This window comes from Molossus molossus, unplaced genomic scaffold (assembly GCF_014108415.1).
Source record: "Molossus molossus isolate mMolMol1 unplaced genomic scaffold, mMolMol1.p scaffold_m16_p_6, whole genome shotgun sequence".
NCBI classification, from domain to species: domain Eukaryota; kingdom Metazoa; phylum Chordata; class Mammalia; order Chiroptera; family Molossidae; genus Molossus; species Molossus molossus.
This window is the reverse complement of record NW_023425399.1, coordinates 89,951,296-89,966,649: the sequence shown is the minus strand read 5'-3', so window position 1 is coordinate 89,966,649 and position 15,354 is coordinate 89,951,296.

Sequence of the window (15,354 nt, the reverse complement as noted above, 5' to 3'; positions counted from 1 at the left end):
ACCAGCTGATGAGAGATTCAGAAAGTAGGAGGGAGTCTAGTGAGGATGACGGCCAGGTTGTAAAGTGAAAGAAGGGAGAAAGGATAGAGCAGCTAGAGACAAACACATCTAGGGACCCGGGGAGAGCTGGCAATGGGGAGAGAGCCCTCTTTTTCTCTCCCAAAGAGGTAGTCAGTCTGAACTTTAAAAATGAATAAATAACGGAAAATATTCATAGCAGGTACAAAAAGACATAAAAGCGATAATACTGCTGTGGATGGGACCAGGACCCAGAAAAAGGAAGAGAAATGGAGACTGTGCCGCAGACAGCCCACATGACAGGAAGAGGTGGCAATACAGGATTTACGACGGCTCATCTACACAATCTGCTTTATAGAATATGATTGCCAATGAATGAATGAATTAATTAATTAAGGGGAGTGGACCAGGACAATTGATATCTGCAGTAGATGGAGACCGTTAGGAAGCTTTCACTTAGAAGTAGCAGAATGTTAGGCGACAATCTCTTCTACAGCTCAGACACAATTATCTCATGCACCACAAAGTCTGGAACAGGTGACCTCTGGGTCACTGAGAAAGATCACTTAATGGTGAGAATATAAACAATGGAGTCAGCCTGTCAGGTTTCAAATTCTAGCTGAACCACAGACTAGCTGATGACTCGTATCTCTTAGGGCTAGAAAGGGCAGGTGAAGCCTCCTTGCCGCAAGGGAGTCTGGGACAGCAAGCACTAGGCACTTCAGCACGGTTTGGGAAGTCAGACTCCATCTCTAAGGAGGACAAAGGAAGAGAATGTTTTTTGAACTGAGAAGCCACAGTCTGTGCTATTTTGTAATATAAAAAAAAAAAGTATGGTATTAGGAATATAATGAACAAAATAAGCTGATGAACAAAATAGACCCAGAGACATAGAAAGGAGTATGGTTTAGAATGACAAACCTCAGAGGAGGGGGACAGGGAAGAGGGATGAGATAAACCAAAGTACTTAGGAGCATAGACAATAATCCTGATGGGGGTGGGGAGGGCGGGATCAGGAGGAGGGTGTCTGGGGAGGGGGGGAGGAGAAACATCTGTAACAAAATAAATTAATTAAAATAAAATTTTTTTAAAAGATTAAGAAAAAAGGCCAAGGAAAGGCCACTGCCCCCTCTGAGGTTCGAACTCAGGACCTTCCAGTTATGAGACTGACAGGCTGCCTACTGCACTGAGGAGGGGACTGCGTCCCTCCTGTTATGTCACACCTACTGATACTATTGTAAAACGAGTCTGTTTAAAATTTGAGTCACAGTGTTTCAAAATAAAGTGCAACTGATTTAAAGTATCCAAAGTGATAACGGGTCCAAAGCAGCATAGAACAAAGCAAGGGCGGACCACCAGCCCAACCCATTTCCCCACCAACTTTCTGCAGAGACGTCGGGGGCAGTTCTGAGAGTGTGACCCGGGCCTGGGGGGGACCAGCCATCCGAACGGCAAAAAAAAAAAAAAAAAAAAAGTATGGTATTTTATAATAGCTATTATTAATTTTAAAACATTTGACAATATGTTTAGCCCTGGCCAAAGTGGCTCAGTGGTTGGAGCACCCCGTGCATAGAAGGGTCTCAGGTTCAATCCCCGGTGGGGGCACGAGGAGGCAGCAGATCATGTTTCTCTCTCACATTGATGTTTCTCTCTCTTCCCTTTCCTTCCTCACTAAACAAATAAATAAATACATTGCACAAAACAAAAATCACATCCTTGGGTGAGGATTACTTTTAAAAAACAACTGACAAGATGTTTAAATAAATTTCTGTTGAATTTGGGAGAAACTTGCAAAGGTAAGGGATTAAAAAAAGGTTTTACTGAATAAAGCAAACATTCCAAGCTATAGAAATATTACCTAAAGAGGATAGATAAAACAGGTGAGGGAGAAACAAAAAACACTGAGGAGGATTTGTGTGGACAGGGTCAAGATTAAAAAGAAAAGAAAAGACTTTGCAAAGCCACTATCTGTGAAAAGCTCAGAGAATGCAATCATAATAGAACAAAGGATGGCTGGGTTTGAGAAAAACAATCGCTAGGTTAAAATATTGCTGAAATTATTTATTTACAGTAGAAAGAAAGCTACATGGAAAAGGATAAAATTAAGATTCATATGAGAAAACCTATCTGAGAAATTTTAAAAATCTCTATAAAAATCAAATATTATGTTGTTGATGAAGGGCAAGTGCTACTGATTAGATGACATTGTAAAAATCTTTTCAAGAACACAGAGACATATTTTGAATGTTTCTTTGCAATTGCATGTGGGAAAAAAAATGGAATGACCATGACATAAAAATAAACAGATTAACACTTACATTTTAAAGCAGAGAGCGTGTTAGAGATTGGAGACAGCAAATACCAATAAAAATTTTTGGATATGCTAAGAAGTCCAAGTAGTAAGTGAAAAAGAGGTGGAAATATTTCTATTGGTCCCAAGATAAATCACAGAAGACAATAACAGAGGGAAGTAGTAGGGGTATTTATTTGTAAAAGACCGTTTTATTTGGATAGATAATTTTCTCATTAAAACCATGTAAATATATGTTGTGTCAGGTAAGCTGGTGTAAAATGTTTCATGCCATAATCAGTAGTTAGCTGGGAAAAAGATTAAGTCACAAGAGGAATGAATTAGACATGGCCATGGTGTGTTACTTAAAAACATATTTATTCAGATTTATTACTGTAAAACCCTCTGCTAGGCACAGAGCTAAAGGATCAAAAGATAAATAAGATCCAGGGCTCAAAGCAGGCTTACAGTCTGAGAGACAGACAGGTTTATCCCCAAATAATACAAGATATGAGCTCAGGGGGTAGGGGGTGCATCAGGAGCAAAGCATAAATTTTCTAAACTTTGGGTTTCACATTGACACATTTATTTTATGCTGTAGCAGGCCCTTTTTATATCCCACACCTACAAGTCTCATCTGATCACCATTAGAAAATGGTTACCCGGCCCTGGTCGGTTTGGCACAGAGCTTAGGACATTGGCCCTCAGACCAAAGAATTGCAGGTTTAATTCCCAGTGAAAGGTACGTACCTGGGTTGCAGGTTCTATCCCTAGCGCTGGTCAGGTTCATGCGGGAGGCAGCCAATCCGTGTGCCTTTCTCACATCTATGTTTCTCTGTCTCTCTCCCTCCCTCCCTTCCACTCTATCTAAAAATCAATGAAAAAATATCCTCGGGTGAGGATTAACAAACAAATAAATAAGTAAATAATCTAAAGAAAATGATAACCCGAATCTGTTCAAGACAGCAGACATGGTATGTAAAAATTAAACCTTTATGCCAACCTGAACTTTATGTGTGGTCTGTAGACTCTCAGGAAAAAAAAAATACAATATTTGAGAAAACCGTAGTGAATATATTTAAATAGGAACAGTGGTATTAGCTAGATGGAACAAGCTGTGTAGTGTGTACATCTGGCGTAGAACAGTGACAGGGACACAGCTGTACTTCTCAACTTTGACACTGTCAACATTTTGAACAGGATAATTCTTTGTTGTGGGAGCTCCCTGGTCTTTATATGCTGAATTCCAGTGGAATCTCCCCACCCCAGGGTGTGAAAACCAAAAATATCTCCACACATGACCAAATGTCATTTGGGGGCAAAATTTCTCCCAGTTGAGAATCACTGGGGTGGAGGAAAAGAAACGACCATGTGACAATGATGAAGCGATGAAGAAAGTAAAGAGAAGGGAGGGAAAGGCAGAAACCACAATAGCAAAAATAATAGAAAAGAGAAGAAATGAAGAGAGAAGGAAGAGGAATGGGAAGAAGAAAGTAAAGTAGAGAGGAGAGGAGAGAATATATAACACAGTAGTCTTTCAGAGTAAATGTATAACTTAGGGTGAACTATAGTATATATGGCAAATGAAAACCCCTGTGATGTGTTTTAAAATATAAAGTTGTAAAGAATAACTGAGAAATGAAACTGGATGAATACAGCATAAAATATACAAATAGTATATATTATTGTGTGTGGTAAGAAAGAAATTAGGCTTTTAAAAAAATGTATATTATGACTCCCACCATTAAGATTAGTGCAAGTCATAAAGGTAAAATTTTCTATATATGGTCCTATGGAACACTGGAATACATTTAGAAAATGTCATATAGACCACCTATAGAATGAAAAGGACAGATCGCACAATTCAGTTATTTAATATTTTGTGTTTTAACTTGAAGGCAGGAGAGGATAATACTTAAGATTCCCTTTGTCATTGAAAGAATGGACATGTTTACCCCAGGGGAAAAAGATTTTAAAATGTGATGTTCTGTAAGAATTGAAAGAAGCAGAAGAAATTGAACAAAACAGATTCTATGGCAGCAAAGATTGTGCTTGCCCATTAATGGTTTTTTTTGTTTTGTTTTGTTTTTTTAAGAGAGAGAAGAAGGAAGAGGGAAAGAGAAACATCAATGCATCAGTGTCAGAGGGAAACATCAATCACCTGTCTCCTGCATGCTCCCTAGCAGGGATGGAGCCCGAAACCTGGGCATGTGCCCTGATTCTGAATCAAACTGGCAACCTTTCAGAGCATGTGGCTATGCCCAACACACTGAGCCACACTGGCCAGGGCTGTGTTTCCCCATTAGAAATTGAATCCATGTTTAATCTCTGAATGATCTTGCCTTTAAAAAAATATGCCTAAAATCAACTAGCAAAAAAAAAAAAAAATGATAACAAAAAATGAAAGTGGTCAAGTTACTAGTAGGAAGAAAGGCTTTATATTTCTCACTAACCCAGAAGTGGGAGAAGCATGATCTTTGGGACAGATTATCTGAGAATCACTGATGCATACACATGAGCAAGAGTCAGAGGAAGGAGCCAGAATGGTGAAGTATTACTGCAAAACTATAGGTGAGATAGGTAAGGGGAGGCGCTGATTTTGACAGTATTGGGCTATAAGAAATTGATATGCTATGCCTGTGGAAGTTTTGTTGGCTTTCTTTGATGAGAGAAGAACTGTAAATATGAGTAATATGTAAATATACTGGATGACAAAAATAAAGGATCAAGTGAGAGAAAGGATGTGCAAGTGTGCAGAATAAGTTAATGCATGATTTTAAAAAAAAGATGCATCATGATCTGAAACCCTAAACTCTCTCTTGTGAACTACTGGAACACTCTTTTTCACACCTGAGAGACACATATGATGCATGCATGTGTCCCAGAAGGCAGGTAGGGTCGAGAATAACAAGGCGCAAAGAGGTCAGTGACCCTCTCTCTACAGGGCCACACAGTAGGCACAAAACAAGTGAAAATGTTCCCTTATCCATAAATCCCTGCATACATATAAAGAAGTATTGTGATTCTTAATGATATAACTAACAATAGTATTAATTTCATGATCCTCTATAAAGAAGGTAGAATGCCTTCTGGAGAGCACATGTTGGGTTCTTGACATTGACTTGGGGGTATGAGAGCAAAAATACCAATATACTAATAGAGACAGTTTTTCAGGGCACCTAGATTGTAAGCTCCCAGTGAATAGAAGTCATAAATTTTACTTCAGCATCACTGTTGCAGCCTGCCACTACACTAAGCAATCAGTGATATTAAATAAAAAGACTGAACTGAAATAAATGGAATTAAACAGATAACAACCAAATACACATAGTAAAAGTTGAAACTGTGTGTTGAATCACAAGAATGATCAGTTTGCATTGACAATGTGTTAAGAATTAGTAAGCATAAACACTCAATATTCTCAACAATGTAGAGAAAGGTAGACAGAAAGTAACTATAGCAGAATAGCTTAGCTAACCTCCTTTCTTTGTCATTCAAGGCTTCCTACAATGAAATTCCAAATTTTTGTTCCATTATGGAGTAGCCCCCATTAATCAAAATTCATTCTCTCCTCACACATACTTTTGCATGAGTTTTCATTAATAGTAGCTCTTTCCTGTATTATCTTTCTGAGTCCATCTACACAAGTCTACTTGTCTTTCTAGGGCAATCACTAACACCATTAGCTTCATCAAAGACCTCCCCCCCCCAACACTAATTCTTAGATGTTGATAGCATACACAGGAACATGTTCTTCAAATATTATCCTCTAGTATTTGCTATGTTTCAGTCTAGCCTTCCTGACTCAATTGTAAGGTCTGTGAGGATTATATACTCTTTTATAGCACAAGAGTACTAAGCACTTAATAAAAATGTATTGGTTGTTAGATTACTAGGTCCAATGAATAATTTTTAAAAAGTACAATTAGTCATAGCACCTTATTCTTCAGATTAAATCTGCCTTTAGTTGTCCAGCTAATTTAATCACAGGATGTGTATTTGTGAATATTTTAACTCCTATAATTTAGTCATGTGTTTTGGGAAGATTCTAGTCAACATAAGAAAAATAGAAGAACGGGAAATTCAAGTGTTTTAGGTCATCCCCCATTTCCTCAGATGGAAAGAGCTGGCTGGCAGTACTTAGCTACTTAGAGTCTGAGTACAATGTGAATCTAGTCTACAGCCCACCCTAAGGGTTCTTATGTTAAAATTGTAATTATTAAAAATACAAAAAACTGTATTTTCACAGTCTTCTGGGAGCTCCCAGTGTAGCTTAAACAGAAGTTGACTAGACATTGTCATTAGCCACTCCTAGCGTGAACTAGGGAGCAAAAACCATGAGACCAGTAGAGTCGTATTTAAATCCACCAGTGGGGTGAACATGGCTTAGGTACACTTGTGGTTGATACAAAACCATTTTTATCTGTCTATCTATCTATCTATCTATCTATCTATCTATCTATCTATCTTTATATTATATTGAAAGTAGTATATAATAATTATACAGTGAAGACAACTCAGATTTGAACATCAAAATATAATTCCAGTTCTGCCAAGAACTTGGCATATCAATGGACTCAACCACAATGTTGTATGTGTGGGAAAAATCAAAGAAGGAAGTGTCAGTGTATTCCTATCTTCCTGTCTCCTACCCCAACTTACTAGCTTTTTACTAGTTTTCTTTACATTTGTGCTGCATCTATTGTAAAGCCAATGCTAGCCTTAACATTCTTCCTGTCCCTCCTTCTTGGGCAAAGGTAAGGAGAAATTTGCCGCCGGACCCAGGAATACAACATCTTGTTATATTGTCACATTATCATTTGGCTTTACTCCAGATTCAGCACATTGTGGCCCCAAAATGCACAGAAAGAACTTTCCAAATCACTACTCTCTGCTTGTAAGGGACGGTGCATACTGTTCATGACCAAATTTAAGTTTTATTTGGTGCATTATTGGTAGTTTTGAAGTATGCTTTGGACAGAGTGGAGCATCCCTGGCTGTCTTCAACACACCGGGTAATCGCACCATTGCTCAGTGGGCTAAATTATTTTAAAGCTTTCAAAAAATCGCTTCTCTCCTTTCTGCAGGTTTTCCTATGAACAATCTCCATGAAAACGACTCCTAATTTAACGAAAACTAAGGCATTCCTCACTACTGACAAGGAAAATGGCTCTTTTTGGCCAAATCATAGAAATGAGCTTCCTTAAGTACATTGCACCTTTAAAAGCTGACATTATTGCCGCGAAGCCTGAATGGTACCTTGTCAGCATGGAATAACCAGACTGGGCCAAGTTGTCATTTCTGACAGGTCAGTGTAATGAGCAAAAGAACGCTGAGTTTGTCTAAAAGTTTTCACTTGAATCAGCAGGGTAGAGCTGTTTGGGGCGATAACAGCTCTACGTTTGTGACTCATTAAATGTGTCACATTATCAAACACTGTGGCCCACACTATCGCAGCCACCACATTTATGCTTTGTTTCCTCCCCCCGAAGGACCCCCCAAAAGTCTTTATATTTCTGGTTTGAAAAGAGTACAGATGGCAGAGCTTTGAGGCATTGGACAACTGCGTGTGATTAGATGAATACCAAATGTCCGGTTGCTCCTTTTAAAACACTACACAGAGACACATACTCATCTAACTCTACAAAGAGATAATACTAATCTAACTCATGGCAACTTCTCTCTGGGCATCTCCTTGCCCATTTCCTGGAATTTCTCTGGTAAAATCTTTGCCGCCATGACAATAGGGATATAGAATAAATGAAGGAAACCAACAAGCATTAGGTGATATTGACATCGGATGACCCTTCAGAGTTACTAGGTGACATTCAGTGTGCAGGGTCCTCCCTTACCTGTGCTAAGAAACCTGCACAGAGATTTGCCATTTGGATGGGAAACACAAATGGAGTAAGGTGAGATCACCTGGATCCAGATGTCTCAGTAAACAGAGAGCAAAACTTGCAAGTCCTTTCACCTCCCCAGCCCGCCGTACTGCCCTCTCTTTAATCAGATGCACCAAACAAGAGAAAACATTTTTCCTCTGCTTCAGAAAAATTCACTTAATGTTCGTGACTAATTAAATTCTCACTCTAGTCATGATTAATGTAACAAATAATTACAGCTTAGATCTAATATAGATACAACTAATTGTTCTGCCCACAGTGCATCGTGACTAACAATTAAACACAGCTTTTAAAGCAAAAGTTAAGATCTGAGGAGTGACCTTCACCTGGCTTTGCTCTCAGCCACTGCAGGAAATGCTTATTGCTTCTGTTTTCCTTTTCACTTCTTTGAGGGTGACAAAAGCCTTTATTTGTTTATTGGTGTACATTTCGTTTTCATTAGGTATTTGGTAAGCTCTACTGCTTTACGCTTCTTATTCCAATCGGTGGGATGTCAGAGGCTGTGAGCAGAGTGCTGGGAGAGAGGAATAGATGGTGGCTGTACTAAATTTTCTCCAAGGACCAAGTGCAAAAGTTCTCCACATTGTCCAAGTGAAAGAAAGCAGGGCTTTGGCAAAGCTAACTGCAAGATCTGTGGGAACCAGATACATCATCATGCTCTCTCCTCAGATTTGGTTACTGACCTTTAGCAGCTATGACTAGCCTGGGGTCTGGCCCATGTGCCTGTCTGTTCTGATACCTGCAAACGCCACCCCAGTCGAAAATGTTCTTTAGTCTGCAGCCCTGAAGCAGAATGGACTGCTGCTAAATTGAGAGAGGCACATAGAGGTAATATCTGGAAATATATTTCCAACCAGAGCTAACATTCAGAAAAACTTTTGGGGATTTTCACAGCTGCGAATAATATATATAAAAAAATGTTACCAGTTCTATTAAATACCTGATGTAATAGAGAATTGATAGCTTATCGATATGCCCCATCTGCCTTGGAGATATACTGAACTCTCTACTGAAGATTTTCTTACACAGTTAGTACATAGAGTCATGTCTCTTACCAACTACTTTTTCTCTCCCACAATAACAAAATACTCCATTTTGATTGGGCCATAGTTAAGAATAAGTTGCCTATATGAACTAAAACTCAATTAGAATGTCCAAGGAATAAGACTTAAGGTTAAACATTCAAGTGTAATTATGCTTCAAACCAGAAATTTTTTTTCTCTGCTTTTTCAAATATTTCTAAAATAGTCAAGGCCATTTTCCTGACTTTGTAGAATTGAGTAGACAAACAAAGTATTATTTTACTGTTTAATGAGTTCACAACATTTCAAATAGATTTTGGGGCCAGAAGAGGAATATTTTGTTTGTGCAGCTTACATAATTATTGTGATACACTTCTTCTAAATGAGTTCATGATAACTTTTATTGAACGTCTACCATGTGAACGTTTGGGCTAGTGATACTGTGAGTCAATCGTTCCTACTTTTTCTACCTCCACTGAATAAAGCACATGCAATTCTAGAGAATATTAGGTTAAACTGAATTTTAACTCAGACCATGCAGGTGAAAGTTGCAAAACCACAGCAAAAATCTAACACTGCAGACCTCTGCCCTCTGTCACACTCCTCCCATGTTCTGTCTACCATATCGAACTTTACAATATGATGGGTTTTTTTGTTTAGTCAATAATTTGAAGTCTAGTTCCACCCTAGGCTCGAGGAACATTCTGTTCCCATTAAGGAATAGTTCTGGAGCAACAGACCAAAAGTCAAATCTAAGCAGTGCAAGAGACACTGCTAGTCAGATAACAAACATGATGTGTGAGTTCTAGGATTTGGAATTTCCTGGTTCATTCTTTCTAATGAATTCCATGTTTTTGACTCAATACATGGGTTCCTACTCCAGTTGGTTTCCTAGGCTGCCATTTTGTTTTTTAGGATCCAAATCCTGCTTTGCTCTAGTTAATCTTATCGTCCTTAAGTTGCAGTAATTCACGTCAAAAAGTTTGAAGAGCGTGATACATGAGTTAAGTGAATAATATCGGGTTTCCAGCAGGCTGTGAACCCAAGGAGAGCCAACATTCTGGGGACGACAGAGTGCCTGTGAGCTAGGAGAGGGTGACAGGTGTGCATAATCAATGAGTGGATGGAGGAAGGAATGGATACTACAGAGGGAGTTTTGTGGTAGGTATTTCCTGTGGTTCCTATCATGCAGATGGGTGCTTTCATGGCGGATTTTCTATTATTCCACTCTTATTTCATTTAATTTTATTTTATTTTTGTGTATGTGTGTTTTTCTTTTTTTAAAATGTATCTTTATTGTTTAAACTATTACAAATGTCCCCCTCTTTCCCTTCCTTAGACCCCCTCCTCCCCATTCCCATCCCCCTCACCTTCACCACACTATCATCTGTGTCCATTGGTTATGCATATATGTATATAAGTTGTTTGGTTTATCTATTCCTGCTCTCCTCCCCCTTCCCTTTGGGGTTCTTCCATTTATTATTCTACTTTTAGAACTTTAGCATAGAGATTCGCAGATTTGAAAGAGTCATTGAGTGGTTATAAAGACATTTCCCAGTTTCCAAGGAGGATCAAATTTAAAAGTTGTGTCAATATTTAATTTTTATAACTCAAACATGTACATACAATTTTTATAAAGAAATATATATAGGTATAACCATTATCCAAACATTTTTTTATTAATTTATTTTTGTTACAGATGTTTCTCCTTTTTTCCCCATTGTCACCCTCCTCCCCATCCCTAAACAAAAACACCTCTCTATATTTTATTTCCATATGACCTCACATATCTTAGATGTCATCAGCAACTAATCAAAACTTCTATCTAGCTCCAAACACAAAATACATCCAAATGCATTACTTGGATAACAAATGGTAAAATTTCAGCCTAAAAGGGAAGTAACTAAAATGAGTTGGTTCTGTGTAACTATATGAGTAAACATATGCTTTCTACTATACTTTTTAAAGTATTAGAAGTAACAATGGATAGAATCCTCCCTGTCCATTATGATGGAAAGATCTTGAAGGGTCCAGGGCCTCTGGGGTTAGAAAGAGAATGTATAAGCACATTGGATAATATGAATGAATTATTAATGTCAAACTATATATATATAATATATTATATATATTATATATATATAAAAAAATTTCTGTGAAGGTTCCTTTACATCACTGAAATTCATGACAAAGAAAAATTAGATTTACTCTAATTTTATAAATAAATGAAGAAATTATCTAATCTTCATTTGAAGGCAAGACAATAATGTTTGTATCTAGACATATTTATGAGTTGTATGCTCCTTACAAGACAGTTTTCTGGGAGAGTTTAATTTAGCTCCCATTATTTCCTTTTTCTTTTTAGATCTCTGAATGTCATGCCTATGAAAAGTGCCAGACAGGAAACTTAAGTCCTGTATTTATTCCAAGTCCTTAAATCACCATTGAACTGGAGGAAAATCATCTATAGGCACCTGGCTCTGTCAAAATTATTGGAAGAAAATGGAAATCAGAGGTTCCGACAGCAGAATAGTTGCTCCACCAGCATTTCATAGCATAGGCTTTTGAAGACAGTGATATTATGGCTGTAATCTCAAAATGTAGTTTAAAAATTGCCACCCTTATCTACCTTTCAAAACCCGTGTATCTTCCCTGTGCTATGGCTCTCCTTTGTTCAGACCCACTGGCTTCATCTTTCAAATGAATCTTGTGTTTTCAGATCTGTTCCTTTGTTCAAAAGGCTTTGTCCAGACACCCTCTTCGTTCTTTCCTGCTCTCTCTGAAACCTTCTGGACTTTGAAGCTTAGCTCGGTGTTTCTGAGCTCTGTGACACCTCCACCATGTCCATTCATACTCTTAATAATGCCATGGCCTCTCCAGGAGTCTCTACCCAAGACTATACATGAGCATCACCTGAGGAATATGCAATTAATAATGTTGCCTAAAACCAAGCCAGACCAAATATCCTGGCCTGGAATATCAGTTTCAATATGCTTTAAATGATCCACAAGTGAATATAATGGCTGAGGTTGAAACCCATTGGTCCATACTAAATGTTTGCACCCACATATAAGTTGAGATAGTTGCAATAATGTATGTATGAATAGATATTTAAAATGCACACACATATACATACATGTATGTGTGTGTGTGTGTGTGTGTGTGTGTATTTTTTAACTTTTTTCTTCAAAATGAACCCATTTTTTAAGCAGATCTCAGTAAGGATCAGAAGAGATCTCATCTAGGCAAAATGGTGTAAAGAACCCAAGTCTCAGTGTCTTGACCCCTTTCCTTTCCTCTTTTCTTTTCCCTTTCTACCTCCTTTCTTCTTCTCCAACAGCCACTGATGCACCAGCAAGTCCTTCCTATCCAAGAGTACCAAAGAATAAAGTTTTAAATCCAATAATCTATCAAATGCTTTCCAATTTTGAAAGCCTGTGATTAACTTATATATCTACATTGTGATTGCCATATAATGAACACTGGCCTACCAAACAAAGGATACAACGTCGTGCTGACCCTTCTTCCGACCAAAGCCTTAGCAGTTACTACACTGTGTCTGCTCTCTTATCTCACCCAGGAGACACTAAACCCTGAGGGCAAATATAAGATTGTGTTATACACATTTCTCCCCAAAACTAGTACCTACTTTAAGTAGACACTAAGCAACTCTGATTCAAATGTTGGTTACAACAATGTAGAGAAATAAATGAAAACTCTTCACAATTGTGATTAACTGATTGTTTGTGCCATTTTTTGCTTAATGTTTGTTTCTCAGTCTAGACCAGTGTTTTTTTTTGTTTGTTTGTTTTTTGGTTTTTTTTTTAGATGTGGAAGGAAACAGCATTTATTGAGCATCTATCATGTGGCAGACCCAGCACTAAGGTTTGATCTTCATTAATCTTCATGACCACCCTGTGAGGCAGGTGGGGCCCAAGTCAAGATGGATGAGATGGGAGCCACAGGGGCTAGAACACTAGCAGCAGTCCAAGGTCAGTCTGGCTCCAAATCCAAGATCTGAATAAGCAACTTATTTGGAGCGTTAGGGCCAGGACTGGGATCCAGACCATGCTCCTCTAAGTCAACTCTCAGTAGCAAAAAAACCTCCACTTTACACTGATGATCTGATTCAGTGGTAGTGGTAGGGCGAGTCCCTGCTATTTAGAGCCTTAAAATGACCCTCTACAGACGTAGTATGGTAGACCAGTAGTTCTTAACCTTGGCTGCATATTGGTAACACCATAGAGAGTTATAAAAAACCTATTAACTGAGACTTTATTTGTCCTCAGGTCCTATCCTACAACAACTGAAACTCAACTCCCACTTTAAAAAGATACCCAGAGCCCAGCCTGTGTGGCTCAGTGGATTTAGCATAGTACCATGGACTGAGAGGTCCAGGTTCGATTCCTGGTCAAGGTATGTGTCTGGGTTGTGGGCTCGATCCCCAGCAGGGGGCATGCAAGAGGCATCCAACCAATATCTCTCTCTTACATGGATGTTTCTATCTTCCTCTCTCTGTAAAAAAAATCAATAAGAACATATTTTTTTAATGAAAGATCCCCAGAAAATTGCTATGCATATCAAAGATGAAGACAAGCTAGACTCTAGAGTTACTAATAATTCTTATACTTGAGGCTCCATCAGTATCATCTTGGTGTAGTTAAAATACTAACGTGCTTGGCTTTCCCCTAGAGTTTCTGCTTCAGCTGGTCTGGGATGGGCCTGAGACTTTCGATTTCTAGCAAGTTCTCAGGTTATGCTAATGTAACTGGTCCCAGAACAACATTTAAGCATCACTGGTCTAGACCACTTATTTCCAAGCTTGATTACACACTGGAATAATGTGGGAGTAAAAAATAGATACCGATCTTTTTATCCCAAATCTAGAGATTCTGATTTAATTGCCTTGGGTATAGCCTGTAATTGGCATTTTAAAAAGCTCCCCAGGTGATTTTAATATGCAGCAAATTTAACAGCCATTGATCTAATCAGGGGTCAGCACATTTAAAGGAATAACTTATTGAGATGAAATCCACATAACACAAAACTAATAATTCTAAATGGACATTCACAATACTGTGCAACTGCCACCACTATCTATCCCAAAACATTTCAACATTCCAAGGTAAACCCAACACCCATTAAGCAGTTGCTCCCTGTACTCCGTTCCCCCTTGGCCCCTGGTAACCACCAATCTTCATTTGCCTCTGTAAAGTTATATAACTATTTCATATAAGTGGAATTATATATTATCTAACCTGTTGCATCTGGCTTCCTTTACTTAGCATGTTGTTTTGGAGGCTTCCCCACATGGGCATATCACTACTTTATTCCTTTTTATTGTTAAATAATACTTGTATATATACACACACACACATATATGTATATATATATATACACACACATATATATATTCCATTAAATATATATCTTCCATTGTATATGTATGTAATAAAAGATAACACAGATATATAAAGGAAAAATATATAATGGAATATATATGTATAATGGAATATAAACACACACACTCAAATACAAACACACACACCCCATTATTTTTTTACCTATTCATCCATTCATGGATATTTGAGCTGTTTCCAACTTTTCGTTATCTTGAATAGTTCCTACTATGAATACATACATACATGAACTTGTTTGAATATCTGTTTTTAATTAATTTATGTATATACGTAGGAATGGAATTATGGGGTTATATTGTAATTCTATACATAACATTTTGAGGAACTGCCAAACTGTTTTCCACAACAGCCGGACCATCTTATATTCTCATCAGCAATGTACAACAGTTCTGATTTCTCTACATACTCTTTAAGAGGTTTTTTCCTCATTGTTATCATAGGCATCTTAGTGGGTATAAAGCATACTTCATTGTGGTTGTGTTTTGCATTACCCAAATGACTAAGGATGTTGCATTTCTTTTCATGTGCTTACTGCCACTTTCTATGTCTTTTTTACATAAAGAAGTGCACAGCCCTTCAAGTTTTTTGCCCAATTTCTAATTGGGTTGCTTATTATCCTGTTGTTGAGCTGTTGAGTCAGTTGGCCATAGCTGTATGCATTTATTTCTAGACTCTCGATTCTACTCCATTGGTCCGGTCTATAT